The sequence below is a fragment of the Pongo abelii genome, chromosome 5 (assembly GCF_028885655.2).
Source record: "Pongo abelii isolate AG06213 chromosome 5, NHGRI_mPonAbe1-v2.0_pri, whole genome shotgun sequence".
In the NCBI taxonomy this organism is placed as follows: domain Eukaryota; kingdom Metazoa; phylum Chordata; class Mammalia; order Primates; family Hominidae; genus Pongo; species Pongo abelii.
This window is the reverse complement of record NC_071990.2, coordinates 119,381,204-119,394,871: the sequence shown is the minus strand read 5'-3', so window position 1 is coordinate 119,394,871 and position 13,668 is coordinate 119,381,204. Positions and strand designations below refer to the sequence as shown.

Here is a 13,668-nt window from a genome sequence, read left to right as displayed (position 1 = left end):
ACAGACTTTAGAATTTTGAGAGTAAACTTGTGTTACAAATTAGATATTCAAAATAGTAAGATTTAAAATAAAGCATAAACTGAATCTTGTTTTCTTCTCTTAGTTATAAGAATACATTCTTTTAAAAGGTATGAAGAATTTCAACGTAGTGTTACATAATCATATTGCTTTGTAATTCTTTGCCACAAAAGTGAAACAATTATGTTATCATCTTGAATTACAGCCCATCAACCTTTCTGTGGCGACATCTTCATTCTGATAACTATTCTCAGGAAAGTCATGTCAGATCTGAGTCAGCATATGAATTCAAACATGCATACATAATGAACACTTAAGTATACTGCCTGGACTAAAATCAATACCCCTTGAACGTGGGAGAAGCGTGTTCTACCATGTTCTTTGACAAGATTTTTGTTTGCAGAAGTTAGGCCATTGACTTCTATAAGCTCTTTGCTGAAAGGTTTTTATCACATTCAAGCATTAATTAGACTTATATGTAAGAAGATTATTAGGCAAGAAGAAAATATACACCTCCAGAAATTTATCATTAATTGGGTTTCTTTGCCTCACATTCTGCATTCATGGACTTGAATCTGTTCTTTGGCTCTGTGGTATCCATTTTGTTTTTCTAATTAGGTGAGAGAAACCAAGTAAGACGCAAGGAAGTGCTTTAAACATAATGTTTTACTGGCACTAAGTGTAGGAGATTTTTGAGACTGGTGTGAGAGGAGCGGTCACAGATGCTCATGGATGCTGTATGTTTTATGTTTACAGAAGTAACACAGAAAACTGAAAAGGCATGAAATAGGGAGCTGGAAGCCCCTGGCTCCATGAGTTCCACTAGTTAAGCTCCGTGATTGCACATATCTCTCACTCTGGGTTTGGGCTTCTTCATGTAAAATAAGGATATGATGATTGACACATGTGTATGCCACTTCTTATGCTCCCTTTCAATATTCATCCTTTTGATCTCACCTATCTCCAGTGTCTCTCGGCACTTACTCCAGCTCCAGTGGTTGCTGCCATGACCAACTCTGCATAGGCTATAACCAACATTATGTGGACACAACACAGGGGCCTTGTGTCCGATGCCCAGGCTGTGTATCTCATGCTTTCTTTCCTGGGGATTCTCAGCTGATACAGAGGACCAGATCCTGCGGGAACCTGTTTCGTGCCCACTCATGAGCAACTGGAACGTGCAGGGGAATTACTGCACCTGACGAGTAGGAAACTAGCAGACAGATACATTCTTCCTTCTTTCTCCTCACACAGAGTGCACTGTGAAGCAGTCATTTATACAGACTCTGAAGATGGTCCTGACTCACAAGGTTCTCAGTGTGTACCCTGCACCCCTGTGCTGTGTCTCCCTCTTTGCCTTCCTCAATCCTGCTCCTTGCGATTGTGTGCCTTAATAAAGTAGAACATACAAGCCTCTATCTGTCTTCTACAGGACTCAGGCTAACATAATGAGCTTTATGTTTTCTTCTACTCGACAATTCAGACTTACTTTTAGAAGATACTGGTCTGTGCACATCAACTCTTGGAATTTGTATCTTTGATCCTAAAGTCTATTCCTTTTGTGAATTTGATTAAACTCTTTGGTAGCCAAGTTACCAGCAATGTTTATTCATTAATTATGTGCAAACTCTGTGGGTTTTGGGATTAGCCACAGAGAAACAAATCAGTCAGTAGCACTTGCCAAGGCCTGCTGGGTACAGGTTATGAGAAAGGAATGCTTGGCCCTGCCTCCAGGAAGTTTAGAGGGAGCACGAAACATAAATAAATTAAACTAAACAGAGAATATAAAAATAACCATGTAGTCAAATAAATTTATATGAAACTGCTGGAAGTTGGGATAATTTTAGTTTTTAAAAGTGGACAAAGCCAATCTGAAAATGTTTTCTAGAGAACACAGTATTGAGTCTTTGTTTTTTAAATAATGAGAGAGATGTAATTTGAGAAGTTGGCATGTCATCACAGAAAAGGGAATGCCCTGCTGTCTCAGAAGCAGGGACTGACATGGAATCACTTGGCTGGTCAGTGAGAAATCATAATAATAGAAGAGATGGGTAAACAGAAGTAAGCACAGAGGAATTTAAAGTGCAGGGTAGAGTTCTAATTCGGAAGAAGTCACTTTGACATTTTTGAGCAAAAGACATGAAGTAAGCACCCCCCATAATGTCCTCATATTTATCTGCTCATTCCATTAGTTAGAACCAAATCCTGCTTTTATTATGGCTAAAAAAAGAGTTTCAATAAGAGGCAAGATTGAAGAACCAGATATCTCTTTCTGCAAATGAGGCATTCCCACTCACTGCATTAGCTCCATAATACAGGCCTGTCTGAGGGAGGCATGCTGGATGCATCTGTACTTTCAACCCAATACGGCAAAGCATCAGTGTTCCATGATTTGCTTCCTCAAATCTTCAGCATGTCTTCCTATGTGTCTTTCAACATTAATTGTCAACAGAAAAATGTGTTTTAATCTGTGGCCATCCCGTTTTTCCTGTGTATTATAGCCATCTTTACAGTAACAGGAAAAAGGGTTTTCCCAATAGTATAAGAATTTTATTTTTTAATAAGTTGAGGCTAATTAAACAATTATTACATTTAATGAAAATTTTTTAAAGTAATGAGTTGCATAACTTTAAATGTAACCTCCCCACATCCCCAAACTGCAGAAGTTATCTTTATGTTATGGTTGCTTAGTTTTTTAATTGCTTGCTAACATTGTGTCAGGCAATATCTTAAGGTACACTGTATACTTAGAACAAAGCCAATCTTTAATAAAAATGGAAATAAATCCATATTTAAAATTGTCTTGCTGACAGTTACAAATTTTAGTTAATACTTGTGTTGCATATGATTACATTTTATTTTATTTGTTTTACTCTGTAATGTGGCTGATGAAGAAGGGTCAGATTAAAAATAAGAGAAGTTTTAATTGACTTTTTTGTGTTACTTACGGTATATTTTGGTATTCTCTTTGACTTTCAGCTTTTCTGTAGGAATTATTTTTAAATCAACAATACTATTTCTTTGCAAAGTTTAGTTACTGAACTGGTAAAACTGCAAAATCCTTTAACCAGATCCACATAAGTAAAGCAAAGTTAGGAAAAGCCCCTTCTGGTAGCAGAACATTCACTCCTGTGTCAAAGACTCTCATATACCTTAAAAGAGTCACCCATCGAAAGAAGCCAGTCAGAAAAGACCACATGATTCCCTTCTTATGAAATGCACAGCACAGGCCAATCCACAAAGACAAGAAACAGCTGCTTGCTTAGGCTTGTGGGTATGGAGAGGTAGGGAGTGACAGCTAATGAATGGGTACGAATTTCTTTTTGAGGTGATAAAATTGTTCTTTGATAGGACTGTAGTATTGGTTGCATGGATCTGTATATGAGATACTAATATACTAAAAACCATTGAATTGTATACTTTAAATGGGTAAATTGTATGGTAAGTAAATTATATTGCAACAAATTTGTTATAAAAAAAAGAGAAGGAAGAGAAGAGAGAAGAAAAATATAAGGAAAAGAAAAATAAAATTATGCAGCTGTTTGAAAAAGAAAAGAAAGATTTGAATATCTGACTTAACTGAGTGATTGCACAAGGGTCAATTTACATGTTAAAAATTAATGAAGCTTAATTTCTTATTTTTCCACATATAAAATAAATATTGTTTTCTTCCTTTTCACATATAAAGTAATGATAATATTTCCTTCCATAATACTAGGGGATCACATTTCCCCCTGGGATGTGTACTCTTACTTTAGAAACAACTGACAAAGTAAGGTTTTTTTTTAACATTTTTAATTTTTTTTTTTTTTTAAGTTCTGGGATACATGTGTAGGATGTGCAGGTTTGTTACACAGGTAAACCTGTGCCAAGGTGGTTTGCTGCACCTATCAACCTATCACCTAGGTATTAAGCCCAGCATGCATTAGCTATTTATCCTGATGTTCTCCCTCCTCCTGACCCCCTGCAGGCCCCAGTGTGTGTTGTTTCCCTCCCTGTGTCCATGTGTTCATGTGGTTCAGCTCCCATGTATAAGTGAGAACATGCTGTGTTTGGTTTTCTGTTCCTGTGTTAGTTTGCTTAGGATAATGGCTTCTAGCTTCATCCATGTCCCTGCAAAGGACATGATCTTGTTCCTTTTTATGGCTGCATAGTATTCTGTAGTGTATGTGTACCACATTTTCTTTACCCAGTCTATCATTGACGGGCATTTGGGTTGATTCCATATCATTGCTATTGTGAATAGTGCTGCACTGAATATGCGCATGCATGTATCTTTATAATAGAATGATTTATATTCCTTTGGGTATTTACCCAGTAATGGGATTGCTGGGTCAAATGGTAGTTCTGGTTCTAGGTCTTTGAGGAATCGCTGTCTTCCACAATGGTTGAACTAAAAAGATAAGTTTTTAATCACTAGCTTGGTTGGTAAGAGCCTTTGCCATCTTCCATCAGAAAACCATCATGGTATAGTCAAATGAGAAGTTTTGAAACTAAATAGATCCGAATTTGGATCCTAACTGCCACTAACTAGCTGAGACTCATTTTCCTCATCTATAAAATGGAGATCATAATACATATCCCACTGGCTGTCACGAGGATTAAATAAGGTAGTTTATATAAACTGCCTCCGACAGTAACTACCTCATGGTCAATATTCAGAATAATAGTTTTAATTATCTTTAAGTATACTTGGAAGTACCAACACTTTCAGTGATTATTTAAATTTGTCTATAAAATTGCATTATGATACATTTAGAAAAAAACTAGAAAAAATGTTGTTAACATGCATCTCAGCATTATTTCCCCAAGTTCTGACTAAGAAGTTTATTCTCCAGTTTGGAAAGTTTAGAGGATTCCTGCCCTTTAGAAACTGGGGAAGGAAAGCAAAAAAGAAATGAGGAATATTTAAGAAGTCTTACATGAAATGAGTGTTATGAAACTAACAGATTTTAGTTTTAAATAGGAACTTTGACTCTAGTTCTTACACTTAATAACATCTTGGAGAGTAGGAAAGAGGGGGCAATCTTTTAAGGATTACTTTTGCTGTTTTTTTCCTTATACATTGTTAAATGACTTTGACATTTTTCCTTACACAATGCTTTTAGCTTTGCATTTTGAATTATGTTAGTGAACTCTGAGGCCAAATGGGAAACATCTAACTTAAAAATCTATTGAATAAATAAAAACAAAGAAAGTATGCAAGTGGATTGGTGACTCACTTTCTCCTAAAATAAAAACCCATGTCAAATTTCATTATTTTGTCGCTTATTTACTGCATTTTTATGCTTGAAATGTAGTGTATTTGAAGATCAGCAAATTGGGAAAATTAGATTCCATCGAGTGCTGAACTTCTCCACACATAATTAAAACCTGCTTGAAAAATGTATAATCAACTGAGATAATCAATTATGCATTTTACTTGAAAGAACATGCAGAGAACCTGGATAAATAAGTAGGAGAGTTATGCCTCATTTTAGAAGACAAAGATATCTGGCCTTTGCTTTCAAGTAGTAAAAAAAATCACTGAGTGGAGGCTAGCTGACATTTTTCTTCATCATTCTTGCATCAAAAGATGACTCCAATTGCCCTGTTACAAGAACCTGACAATAAAAGTAATTTTATCTCAGCACTTTTGACAGACTGCCTTGAAATATGCCTCAAAATTACATTGAAATCCAATTTTTGCAGCACGGGCTAGATAAAATTTATTCTAGACGAAAAGGTCTTCTATAAGAATGAAAATTGGATATTTACCATAATTAAATATTATAATGATGGGGAAGAAATTTGACCTGTTGAAATTTCTACTGTAGGGATGATTCTAACAAAAAAAATGAATAAATATAATTCTGTTACTGCCACTCCTGCTTCAGGCTTAACAGAGGAAAAGACAATTAGAAGAAAGGGATGTAAATAAAGTGGGAAATCTCAAAAGGTTCTCAGTTGCCATTAAGATGGAAGAGAAAAGGAGGATAGACCAGTGGGAAAGAAAGCCCTTGAGGCAGGGCAATCTAAGGAGCATGTTTAAAGACTTGATATGTTAATCTGTTCCACTCTAGTAACTATTTTACCATATATATGTGTATCTTATATATGTAGTAGTATCATGTTGTGTACCTTAAATATATGCATTAAATTTATTTTAAAAAAGACAATGATGAGGGGGCTGGGAGTGAAAAGAAAAGATAAGTTGGTTTATGAGGTATAAAATGTTCTACCTTTTTAAAAGCTACCAAGACCAAACATTGTGGTAAAACATTAGGCAAAACAAAAATGTCAGGCAGATTACAAACCCAAGATTTTTATTCGGAAAATAAGCAGTCTCATTAAATTTATATTCTATGTAAAAGCAATTAGCCTGTTTTAGGAGGAACCACTGCCAAGGATAAAACTAAAAACCAGTCTCGGGCCCTCAAGTTATGGGAACCACTGACACTTGCTTTAAGAACAAAGAAGGAAAAAAAATGAAGTATCACTTTTGTGAACATAATGTACACTCCACTTCACCTGGCTCAGTGGAATTCAGTGAAATCCAGGTCAGTGAAATGAGGACTGGTAGGGAAAGCAGTCATTTATTGTGTTCTCCAGATGAAACCATTTACAAACCATCTTGTAATGGACTGAATGTTTGTTTCTTCCCAATATTCATATGTTGAAATCCTACCTTCCCCACAATGTGGTGATATTAGGAAGTGGAGCCACTGGATGCTGATTAGGTCATGAGGATTGAGTCCTCATGAACGGGGCAAAAAGGATCCCGGAGAACTCTCTTGCCCTCTTTCTGCCATGTGAGTACACAGTGGCAGTCTGCAACCGGGAAGGGGGCCCCTCACAGGAACCTGACCATCCTACCACCCTGATCTTGGACTTCCATCCACTAGAACTGTAAGAAATAAGTTTCTGTTGTTTATAAGCCACCCAGTCTATAGTACAGTCCTGTATCACTTAAGAATGAAAACGCATCCTCAAGTGATTTTAATCATTGTGCGATCATAGAGTGTACTTACACAAACCTAGATGGTATAGCCTACTACACACCTATACTATTGCACCTAGGCTACAAACTTGTGCAGCATGTTACTGTCCTGAATACTGTATGCAGTTGTAACACAATGGTAACTATTTGTGTATCTAAGCATATCTAACTACAGAAAAGGTACAGTAAAAATATGGTATAAAAAACAGAGAAATGGTACACCTGTATAGGGCACTTATCATGAATGGAACTTGCAGGACTGGAAGTTGCTCTGCGTGAGTCAGTGAGTGAGTGGTGAGTGAATGTGAGGGCCTAGGACATTACTGGGCACTACTGTAGACTTTATAAACTTTGGCTGTACTAAATTTAGTTAAAATATTTTCCTTTCTTTAATAGTAAATTAACCTTAGCTTACTGTATCTTTCTTACCTTATACACTTTTTTTTCATTTTTAAAAATGTTTTGACTCTTGTGATAACACTTAGCTCAAAACACAAACACATTGTACAGCTATAGAAAAATATTTTCTTTATATCCTTATTCTGTAAGCTTATTTCTACTTTTAACATTATTTATTTTGCTTTTCAAACTTTTTTGTTAAAACTAAAATGCAGCACACACATTAGCCTAGGCCTACAAAGGATCAGGGTCATCAATATCACTGTCTTCCCCTTCGACATCTTGTCCCACTGGAAGGTCTTCAGGGCAATAATACCCATGAAGCTGTCATCTCCTATGATAACAATGCCTTCTTCTGGGATATCTCCTGAAGGACCTGTCTGAGGCTGCTTTACAGTTAACTTTTACACACACACACACAAAAAAAATAGAAGGAATACACTCTAAAATAAAGATTAAAAGTATAGTATAGTAAATACATAAACCAGTAACAGATGTTTACTATCAAGTATTATAATATGTAACTATATAGTACAAGTATTACTGTACATAACTGTATGTGCTATACTTTTGTACAACTGCCAGCATAGAAGTTTGTTTACACCACTATCACCAGAAATGTCTGAGTAATGCACTGCGCTACTACATTATGAAGTCTACAACGTCTCTAGGTGATAAGACTTTTTTAGCTCCATTAAAATCTTATGGGACCACTGTTATACGTGCCGTCCATCATTGACTCTAATCATTATGAAGCCTATGACTGTATGCTGTTACAGCAGCCTGAACCAAGACGCACCTTCCTTCCTTTTATCCTGTGTCAAAATTTGGGTAAATCCAGGTAATTTCAGATCTTTGACTCAATGCACCTTGCTCATCTGTCTCACCTAGTAAAGGCTGCTATAATGTTTCCAAACTCTTCAAGGGCACACAGGACATCTGATGGGTATGTGACAAAATACCAAATAAAAGAACATTAAGATTTTGTCTTTCAAATAAAAGAAATGGGAATGACTTCATCCATTTTTTTAAAGTTCCACTAAAGGGAAAATGAAGTAAAACTTCAATAGCTGAAAAATAAACACTATAACTCTAAAATTTTTTTGTGCTAAAGTATATTTTCTAGCTCCCTACCTCCTCCCCACCACCATCCCCAGGTTTTTACAGCCATGTAATGCTCCTTTGATATAACAGCAGCAATAATGCTGCCTGATGGTGAACAATGCTGAGGATAACAGCTTCGGCAGACTGGTAAACCAAGAGCACACTGGCTTCACTTTCTACTTGTGCATGCTTCAGCTACAAGTAATTTGGGAGCAAGAAAACACAGAGAAAAGACACTTGCTATCCCCACCATGTTTCTGGAATAACAGAAATAGCCATGGGAGATTTCTGCCATATTAATCTGATTCATGGCCACCAACAACCCAAAAGATAGTCTTATGGCCTTCCTGGAAAATCAGTCATCTCCTGGAAAGTCAGCATCCTTCCAATGGCACTTACACAGTACCCAAGACAGATTGTATCCCAGTTCTGCATGTCTACTCCATAACAGAAAAGCCATTTCCAGATGATCTAGTATTTTGAACTATCCATAAAGAAGACAGTTTTAAAGGCCAGGCGCGGTGGCTCACGCCTGTAATCCCAGCACTTTGGGAGGCTGAGACAGGTGGATCACAAGGTCAGGAGATCGAGACCATCCTGGCTAACACGGTGAAACCCTGTCTCTACTAAAAACACAAAAAATTAGCCGGGTGTGGTGGCAGGCGCCTGTAGTCCCAGCTACTTGGGAGGCTAAGGCAGGAGAATGGCGTGAACCCGGGAGACCGAGCTTGCAGTGAGCTGAGATCGTGCCACTGCACTCCAGCCTGGGCAACAGAGCAAGACTCCGTCTCAAAAAACAAAAAAAAAGAAGACAGTTTTAAACTCCATCCTTGGTTCCCTTGAAACCCTAAAGTTTTCGTCATGACTGTGAAAGTGATTTTAACAGAATCTGAATATCATTTCTTTTCCTTGATTGATCCATTTGAGTGTGTGTGTGTGTGTGTGTGTGTGTGTGTGTGTGTTTGTGTGTGCGTGTTTCTGCTGAAAAACAAGGGAGGGGCTAAAAAATATCCTCTATGGAAGTATAAGTGAACTGATATGATGCACCTATCTCACCGGTGCACACGTTGCCAAAGAGACTAAATTCAAATGAGTTGTACATGACATGCATAATAATGAGCACACATTTTTTTCCCCCTTAGTGCTCCTGAAGACCAGGTCGTTTATGCATGAAATGGATTATTTTGGATATAATACTGCAGGGTCAAATAACTCCACTGCATCTTTTAAAAAAAGCAAATAAAATAAATGAAGGTGCACCATGTAAAATGATGTATGCATTCTGTTGAATTTAATTGAATTCTAATTAAATTACTTGGAGCAAGATAAATTAGATTATTTTTCAAGCACACTTCAGATAAATCTAATGAAGTTCTCACAGTGAAAAAAGCAGAGTTGGCCTTGTTTAATGACTCGGTTGCTGATATAGTCCCTTGGAATCAATAAGAGGTCAGCCTGACCTTGGGTCATTTCTTCCTTGAGTGAGATAGGTAACATAGGTTAACTTCAGAAAGGTTGGCTAACAAGAGATTAGGTTTTAGTTTATGTTGATAGTAAAAAAACGTATTGAGGCATTTAGTTATGTGATTTTCCTCCTGTGGTTTTTTCCTCTAAGGTTTTTAATTTTTTTTTATTTTTGAGGTGGGAGTCTTGCTATGATACAAGGCTGAAGTGCAGTAGTGTGATCATGGCTCACTGCAGCCTGGAACTCCTGAGCTCAAGTGATCCTCCATCTCAGCCTCTTGAGTAGGTGGGACTACAGGCATGCACTACCATGCCTGGCTAATTTTTTAACTTTTGGTAGAGACAGGATCTTGCTATGTTGCCCAGGCTGGTCTCGAACCTCCTGCCTCAGGTGATCCTCCTGCCTTGGCCTCCCAAAGTCCTGGGTATACACGTGCGAGCCACTGAGCCTGACCCTCCTTTAAGGTTGGAATACCCTGGCATCTGAATAGTTTCTATTAGGCAGGGAAACTGAGGGGGCTAAAGCAAATGCTCCCAGAAGTATCCCTTTTGTTTCTGTCATCCCATGGAGGGATTATGTTAGGGGTAAAGGCAGACATTACCTAGAGGAAGGACAGCACAGAACTACCAAGTTGGGGGAAGATTCCCCAAGACTACGATAGGTTCTATAAAAGATAGGGACCTAGATCCACCCCCTCATTCCACTTTGGGGAGGGGGAGGTTGCAGACCTGTAGGCAGAATGGGTTGTAGGCCATTTAGGAAAGGTGTATCCTAAGGACCAGGGCTCCCAGCCTGTGGAGATTCCTGTGTGCAAGGTTGGCTGGCATAAAACCAGCAAAAAAGGACAGTGCAGGCTTGGGAAATATGCATATGGGTGGTCCAGTGCACTTTGATAAATTAAGACTCTGAGTCATCTCTATGGCCCTAGAATAATGGATGGGAATGGAAGGACTGGGATGGGAGAGTTTGGGGTGAACTGGGAGTAGGAGAGGGGAACTCCTTTCCCAAATGGCCTAGAGAGAATTTCCTCTGAGTCCAGATCCAAGAGAATTGGTGTTAGATTCAATTTGTCTTGTGAAAATCTGTGGAACAAAAGGTCACCATTTCTTCCACTCTTGGAAAAGTTTATTTCTATTTTGGTTCAGCTAAGAAGTCATTCATGAGTAAATTATCTTGCATCCTTAACAACTCCTCTTTTCCTATACTTTGGGAAATGCTTGGAATTTTATTATGGGCAAGGTTCTTAGTTCCTTTGGTTTGAAGTGGGGACAAGTAAAGTTCAAGAAGATGTGGAAGGGGCAGAAAAGAAAGATTTATAAAGCTAAAAGATACTTAAATGATGTGATAAAAGATGAATGAGGAGTAGGTTATGGATCATGTGTAATAATATCTAGAAAAGCAGAGCTCTATTCACATGATGATGATTTATTTTTCTAGAACAACAACATATAAAATCAAAGGTGAGTGGGTTAGGAACCTGTGAAAGTTATCTAGCTATAAAGGAATGCATATGGCCTAATCTATATTCCAGTTCCATAGCCAATCCCAGGAAGGTGAGAAATGAGGCCCTTTGAAGAACAGAACATGATGGCTGCTGTGATACATATTTCATAAAACGTTTTCTTACAGAGTGTTCTCCTCTGTGCATTCCCAATGCTATCTGAGATATATTAGTGAGAGAGATGAGAGGCACTAGTTTTCTCACTAACTCTCACTTTCATGTTTGACACATAAACTTTTGGTTCCATTGACAATCCCAGAATGCATCTGCAAGCACTCTGTCATTGATACTTACGGGCAAGTTTATTAAAAGTATATGCCTAGAAATAGAGAAAGACTGCTGAGCTGCTTTGGAAGACTTTAAGACCAAAAAAGGAGGGGCAGAAGGAGATGCGTTAATGAGGTAGAATCAAATCTCCAGCCTCTACTAGTATTTTTTTTTATTATACTTTAAGTTTTAGGGTACATGTGCACAATGTGCAGGTTAGTTACATATGTATACATGTGCCATGCTGGTGTGCTGCACCCATTAACTCGTCATTTAGCATTAGGTATATCTCCAATGCTATCCCTCCCCCTTCCCCCCACCCCACAACAGTCCCCAGAGTGTGATGTTCCCCTTCCTGTGTCCATGTGTTCTCATTGTTCAATTCCCATCTATGAGTGAGAACATGCGGTGTTTGGTTTTTTGTCCTTGCGATAGTTTACTGAGAATGATGATTTCCAGTTTCATCCATGTCCCTACAAAGGACATGAACTCATCATTTTTTATGGCTGCATAGTATTCCATGGTGTATGTGTGCCACATTTTCTTAATCCAGTCTATCATTGTTGGACATTTGGGTTGGTTCCAAGTCTTTGCTATTGTGAATAGTGCCGCAATAAACATACGTATGCATGTGTCTTTATAGCAGCATGATTTATAGTCCTTTGGGTATATACCCAGTAATGGGATGGCTGGGTCAAATGGAATTTCTAGTTCTAGATCCCTGAGGAATCGCCACACTGACTTCCACAATGGTTGAACTAGTTTCCAGTCCCACAAACAGTGTAAAAGTGTTCCTATTTCTCCACATCCTCTCCAGCACCTGTTTCCTGACTTTTTAATGATTGCCATTCTAACTGGTGTGAGATGGTATCTCACTGTGGTTTTGATTTGCATTTCTCTGATGGCCAGTGATGATGAGCATTTTTTCATGTGTCTTTTGGCTGCATAAATGTCTTCTTTTGAGAAGTGTCTGTTCATATCCTTTGCCCACTTTTTGATGGGCTTGTTTGTTTTTTTCTTGTATATTTGTTTGAGTTCATTGTAGATTCTGGATATTAGCCCTTTGTCAGATGAGTAGGTTGTGAAAATTTTCTCCCATTTTGTAGGTTGCCTGTTCACTCTGATGGTAGTTTCTTTTGCTGTGCAGAAGCTCTTTAGTTTAATGAGATCCCATTTGTCAATTTTGGCTTTTGTTGCCATTGCTTTTGGTGTTTTAGACATGAAGTCCTTGCCCATGCCTATGGCCTGAATGGTAATGCCTAGGTTTACTTCTAGGGTTTTTATGGTTTTAGGTCTTTAATCCATCTTGAATTAATTTTTGTATAAGGTGTAAGGAAGGGATCCAGTTGCAGCTTTCCACATATGGCTAGCCAGTTTTCCCAGCAGCATTTATTAAATAGGGAATCCTTTCCCCATTGCTTGTTTTTCTCAGGTTTGTCAAAGATCAGATAGTTGTAGATATGTGGTGTTATTTCTGAGGGCTCTGTTCTGTTCCATTGATCTATATCTCTGTTTTGGTACCAGTACCATGCTGTTTTGGTTACTGTAGCCTTGTAGTATAGTTTGAAGTCAGGTAGCCTGATGCCTCCAGCTTTGTTCTTTTGGCTTAGGATTGACTTGGCGATGCGGGCTCTTTTTTGAAAGTTGGAAAACACTCTGCAGGATGTTATCCAGGAGAACTTCCCCAATCTAGCAAGGCAGGCCAACATTGAGATTCAGGAAATACAGAGAACACCACAAAGATACTCCTCGAGAAGAGCAACTCCAAGACACATAATTGTCAGATTCACCAAAGTTGAAATGAAGGAAAAAATATTAAGGGCAGCCAGAGACAAAGGTCGGGTTACCCACAAAGTGAAGCCCATCAGACTAACAGCGGATCTCTTGGCAGAAACTCTACAAGCCAGAAGAGAGTGGGGGCCAATATTCAACACT

The 13,668-nt window shown here is 38.1% G+C and overlaps 1 protein-coding gene across 2 annotated transcripts in view; it reads right to left on the bottom strand.

The window, feature by feature from the left end:
* Positions 1 to 13,668, bottom strand: part of SLC35F1 (solute carrier family 35 member F1) — a 415,003-nt gene that overhangs the window by 175,244 nt on the left and 226,091 nt on the right. The gene's annotated exons all lie outside the window — the stretch shown is intronic.